The sequence below is a fragment of the Myxocyprinus asiaticus genome, chromosome 26 (assembly GCF_019703515.2).
Source record: "Myxocyprinus asiaticus isolate MX2 ecotype Aquarium Trade chromosome 26, UBuf_Myxa_2, whole genome shotgun sequence".
Classification (NCBI taxonomy): Eukaryota; Metazoa; Chordata; class Actinopteri; order Cypriniformes; family Catostomidae; genus Myxocyprinus; species Myxocyprinus asiaticus.
Genome location: NC_059369.1, coordinates 15,157,101 through 15,163,603, shown reverse-complemented (window position 1 = coordinate 15,163,603; position 6,503 = coordinate 15,157,101).

Genomic DNA, 6,503 nt, shown 5'->3' with positions numbered 1-6,503 from the left:
CATGCCAAGCGTATAAAAAATATTTTAAAACAGTCAGATGATATTGCAGAGTGAAAACATGAAATATGCCATAAGCATTATTACAGGTGTTTTGTCTACAAAAGAGAAACGATTAGGGGAGACTGGGGTTGGTTTGTGCACAGTTTATTTCTAGTAATTTTGTGTAATTAGTTTCACAAAAATGTTAAATCTAAATGATTTTTTCAGGGCATTTGAAGGTTAAAAGATGAAAACAACTTTCATTGTATCTATTTCAAAACAAAAATGAATCCCCTGTGCTAAAAATGTTATATAATATCAAGAAAGAGTTTTTAAATATATACATTTTAGTTAGTAGTGACAGGTATCAGTAATATTAAGCTTGTGATAAGATAAGCTGGCTAACATCATTAACAAAAAGAGTGTGAGTGGGGTTGGTTGGCACAATGGGAACAAAATAAGAATAGATCATTTATAACCTTCATATACACCATTTACAAACTTAATACCTATTGTAACGTAAGAAAGGAAGTCACGAGAGCTGGATCTAGGTGCAGCAAAACAGTCTTTAATAAAATAAACAAAGTACAGGATAACGGGATAATCACAGGAACAAAAGAAACATCCACGATGGGAAAACACAGGAAACGAGCAAACAATCTACGAAGGGAATGGGTCAATAAACAGGAGGTCAAAACACATAACAACTGACAAAGAACAAGCAAACAACAGGGCATTATATACACAACGGAAAATGACTTAATGGAAGACAGGTGAAAACAATCAAGAATAGCTGGCAGTGATGAGGGCAGGGAATTATGGGAAATGTAGTCCGGGAGGAACAGATGACAGGGGAGAAACACAAGGCAAACAACAGTAAATCATGACAGAATCCCCTTCTAATGGGCGGCTCCTGAAGCCCAAGGAAGGCTGGTCAGGGAGGCAGGGCCAAGATGGAGCCAGAGACCAAGGATACCAGAGCAGAAAAGGCAGAAGGCTGGGAGACCAGGGAGAACAGAGTAGATCAGGTGGACGGCCGAGAGACCAAGGAGACCAGTGCAGATCAGGCGGGTAGCCATGAGACCAGGGAGACCAGAGCAGATCGGGTGGACGGCCGAGAGACCAAGTGGACCAGAGCAGATCAGGCGGATGGCCAGGAGACCAAGGAGACCAGAGCAGATTGGGTGGACGGCCGAGAGACCAAGGAGACCCGTGCAAATCAGGTGGCCAGCCATGAGACTAGGGAGACCAGAGCAGATCGGGTGGACGGTCGAGAGACCAAGGACACCAGAGCAGATCAGGTGAACATTCAGGAGACCCAGAAGACCAGAGCAGATCAGGCGGACGGCCAGGAGACCAAGGAGACCAGAGCAGATCAGGCGGATGGCCAAGAGACCAAGGATACCAGAGTGGATCAGGTGGACAACCAGGAGACCCAGAAGATCACCTCAGGGTATGTACTGGATCAGGAGGCCTGGTTGGCGGCCACAGGGCTGAAACAGGATCAGGAGGCCTGGGTGGCAACCACAGACTAGATACTTGAGCTGTGGAAGACTCGGAGGGCGGAGTCATGGAAGGCGGATCTGTAGTAGGCTCGAAGGGTGAAGCTGTGGAAGGCGGAACCATGGGAGGCTCGAGGAGTGGAGCTATGAAAGGCGGAGCTATGGGAGGCTCGAGAGATGGAGCCGTAGAAGGCGGAGCCATGGCAGGCTCAAGGAGTGAATCTGTAGAATGTGGAGCCATGGGAGGCTTAGGGGGCGAAGCCATAGAAGGTGGAGCCGTGGAAGGCTCGGAGCTGTGGAAGGCTCGGAGGGAGGAGATGTGGAAGGTGGAGCCATGGGAGGATCGAGGGGTGAAGCCATAGAAGGCAGAGCCATGGCAGACTCGAGGGGCGAAGCCGTGGCAGGCTCGAGGGGCGAAGCCGTGGAAGGCGGAGCCATGGGAGGCTCGAGGCCAAGAATCCAGGATGACTGGGAAATTACCTCAGTGGTCGTGAACATGAGCAGAGTCTCGGGAGCAACCTCTGTGGTCGTAGGCATGGACTGAGATTCGGGGATGACTTCTGTGGTCATGGGCATGGACAGAGACTCGGGTACGACCTCTGTGGTTGTGGGCATGGACTGAGACTCGGGAACAACCTCTGTGGTCGTGGGCATAGACAGAGACTCGGGTATGACCTCTGTGGTCGTGGGCATAGACAGAGAATTTGAAACGACTTCTGTGGTCATGGACTGAGACTCGGGAACGACCTCTGTGGTTGTGGGCATAGACAGAGACTCGGAGACGACCTCTGTGGTCGTGAACATGGACAGAGACTTGGAACTGACCTCTGTGGTTGTGTACAAAGGCAGAGAATCGGAGATGACCTCTGTGGTCGTGTACATGGGCAGAGACTCGGTGACGACCTCTGTGGTAGTGTACATGGGCAGAGACTTGGATACTACCTCCTTGGTCGTGTACATGGGTAGAGACTCGGAGACAACCTCTGAGGTAGTGTACATGGGCAGAGACTTGGAAACGACCTCCATGGTCGTGTACATGGGCAGAGACTCGGAGATGACCTCTGTGATCGTGAACATGGGCTGAGACTTGGAAATGATCTCCGTGGTCGTGTACATGGGCAGCAACGTGGAGATGACCTCTGTGGTCGTGTACATGGGCAGAGACTTGGAAACGGAAGCCTTTCTCCTTCTTCTCCTCCGGGAGGCCGACATAGGTAATGTGGGCTCTGGGACGAACGAGGCTGGCAACGCTGGCTCTGGTGGCAGGTGTGGGCATCGGCTCGTTGGCCGTGGCAGGCGTGGGCGTCGGCTCGTTGGCCGTGGCAGGCATGGGCACTGACAATTTGTGGGAAAGGGTCTTTGTGGCCCTATGCACCGATATCAGTGACGGATAATTTAACTTGGAGACAAGGGCCGTGAAGGGCTTCAAGACCGGGGCTGCGGAATGCTTGGAGCAAAGAGTCACGGAAGGCTGGACTGTGACATGGTGTGGAGCCGACTCAAATGTGAATGTGACATGGTGTGGAGCGGACTCAGATTTGACTGTGACATGGCGTGGACCAGACTCAGACGTGGCTGTGACATGGCGTGAAGCAGACTCAGACGTGGCTTTGACATGGCGTGGAGCGGACTCAGACGTGGCTGTGACATAGCGTGGAGCGGACTCAGACGTGGCTGTGACATGGCGTGGAGCGGACTAAGACGTGGCTGTGACATGGCGTGGAGCGGACTCAGACGTGGCTGTGACATGGCGTGGAGCGGACTCAGACGTGGCTGTGACACGGCGTGGAGCGGACTCAGACGTGGCTGTGACGTGGCGTGGAGCGGACTCAGACATGGCTGTGACGTGGCGTGGAGCGGACTCAGACGTGGCTGTGAAATGGCGTGGAGCGGACTCAGACGTGGCTGTGACGTGGCGTGGAGCGGACTCAGACGTTGCTGTGACGTGGCGTGGAGTGGACTCAGACCTGGCTGTGACGTGGCGTGGAGAGGACTCAGACGTGGCTGTGACATGGCGTGGAGCGGACTCAGACGTGGCTGTGACATGGCGTGGAGCGGACTCAGACGTGGCTGTGACATGGCGTGGAGCGGACTCAGACGTGGCTGTGACAGCGCACGGAGCAGGCGGAGGCATGGCTATGACATGACGTGGAGCGGACTCGGAAGCCGTAACCGGGATTGAGAGAGGAGGATCCTCTGCAGCGAGTGTCTCTAATATTAGCTTCACATATTCCTCCCACGTGCAATCTCCGGTCTCCAGCAATTCCTTCCACCGGTGTGTTGTTAGTCCGATTCGGTAGATGGATTTCAGGGTATCATCATCAAATCCAGTGTGGACGGCAACGGTGGAGAAGAAATGGGAGAACTCTCTGATTGATAAGTCAGCCTGGCTTAGTTGTACGAAGTACGCCGCTTGATCCATTTTGCGTTCAGTTGTTCTGTAACGAAAGGAAGGAAGTCACGAGAGCTGGATCTAGGTGCAGCGAAACAGTCTTTAATAAAATAAACAAAGTACAGGATAACGGGATAAACACAGGAACACAAGAAACATCCACGATGGGAAAACACAGGAAACGAGCAAAACATCTATGAAGGGAACGGGTCAATAAACAGGAGGTCAAAACACATAACAACTGACAAAGAACAAGCAAACAACAGGACATAATATACAAAATGGAAAATGACTTAATAGAAGACAGGTGAAAACAATCAAGGACAGCTGGCAGTGATGAGAGCAGGGAATTATGGGAAATGTAGTCCGGGAGGAACAGATGACAGGGGAGAAACACAAGGCAAACAACAGTGAATCATGACACCTATACACAATTATAAAATAAAATAATATAGGTATTTTATAATAATAATAATACTTATTATTATTATAACACGAACACAGTTTAAGCCAAGCCAATGATAAATTAGTTCATATCATTTACTATGTGATTGAAAAATACTGTACATTTATACAAGTTTGTATAAGTAACAATTTGCATAATTATACATGTTTATATAAGTCAAAACTGTTCATATTAATCCCAAACCAAAAAATGTATATAAACATAACCATATTAATATAAAACAATTTATTTTATAATCATAACTCATAATAATAATAAAACACAAATGTGTTGAGTTCTGTTGTCTTGATTTAAAATTAACTTCTTCTTTTCTGTGTTGTCTCTCTTGAAACAGTGTTTTAACAATGTGCCAACCAACCCCACAAATGCACAATATAACACATTAATTATTAGTTAACATTAATCATTATTTAACAAAAGCCAATCAAGAAATCAATGTCTATATGGAGACCAACTCAGTATGTTCTGTGGGCGTGGCTTTGGAGGCACTTAAGGCTGTTCTTAAGGGTGAGATCATACAGTATGCCTCATTCACCAAAAAATCCAAAGCACGAGAACTCGTGAAATTGGAAGGGAATATTAAAAGTGCCAAGGCAGAGCTGAAGTGCCGAATATCATCTAATGGCTTCAGTGAATTAACCCGACTGAAATACAGATATAATTCTATTTTGTTGTGGAAGGTGGAGTTTTGGTTATTCAGGGCAAGACAGTCATACTTTGAGTTGGGGGACAAAGCGGGGAAGCTTCTGGCTAGAAATATAAAACAGAGAGAGTCTTTTTCTACCATTGCCTCAGTGAAATCTGCTGGTGGTGAAATATTTACCTCGGCCATTGATATTAATAATGCTTTTAAAGAATTCTATCTTGATCTTTATAGTTCCATGTCTTCGTCTACTGATGAAGATATTAGAAACTTTGTGGAACCTTTAGAACTTCCTAAACTGACGACTAGACATTAAAATATTGTCAAAAATTTTGGCTAACCGATTATGTAAAGTTATGACATCTCTTATACATATAGATCAGGTGGGGTTTATTCGGGGCCATGACTCTTCTGATAATATTAGCCGTTTCATCAATATCATGTGGTCAGTGGCGAATGATCAGACTCCAGTCGCTGCCATCTCACTTGACGCCGAAAAGGCATTTTATATGGTAGAACGGGATTATCTTTTTAAGATTTTGGAAATGTACGGGTTTGGGAATACTTTTATTGGGTGGATTAAGTTACTTTATAGACACCCGGTAGCGGTGGTTCAAACGAATGGATTAATTTCAGATTATTTTACTCTGGATAGTAGCACCCGGCAGGGCTGCCCTCTTTCCCCTTTATTGTTCTTTCTTTCCCTGGAACCATTAGCAGCCGCGATAAGAAAGGAGGATGATTTTCCAGGGTTGGTGGCGGGAGGTGTGGCGCATAAGCATTTGCTTTACTCAGATGATATTTTATTATTCGTCTCCGACCCCACTAGATCTATGCCTTGCCTCCACAGAATTATTCCTTTTCAAGTTCTCAGGATAGAGAATGAATTGGTCTAAATCTGAAGCTTTGGCTCTGACAGCGTACTGCCCGGAAACGGCTTTTCACCTGGGCGCCTTCCAGTGGCCCAAACAGGGCATTAAGTATTTGGGTATTTTATTCCCAGCAAATTTGTGTGATTTAGTGTGTTAATTTTGACCCTTTAATAAAAAGATTTCCGAGCGATGTGGGCAGGTGGGCTTCATTACATTTATCGATGATTGGAAAGGTTAATGTTATTAAAATGAATTGTATTCCAAAATTCAATTACCTGCTACAATCTCTCCCTATAGATGTCCCCCTCTCTTATTTCAAGCAATGTGATAGCATAGCGAAGTCCTTCATTTGGAATGGAAAACGTCCCTGATTACATTTCAGTAAGTTACACAGGCCGATTGACAAAGGTGGGCTAGGCCTTCCCAAGATTTTGTTTTATTATTATGCATTTGTTCTCAGATATTTGGCTAATTGGTCACTTCCACCTGAGAGAGCCCCTCTCTAGTTTTGTATTGAACAGGAAGTTCTTGCCCCTATTTCGCCATTGCAAAGCCTTTCTACTAAACTAACCGGAGAAGTTAAGTTACACCCCGTTATCTCGCATTTGCACTCGGTATGGACATGGTAGTGTCCAGAGTGTTTAATTCG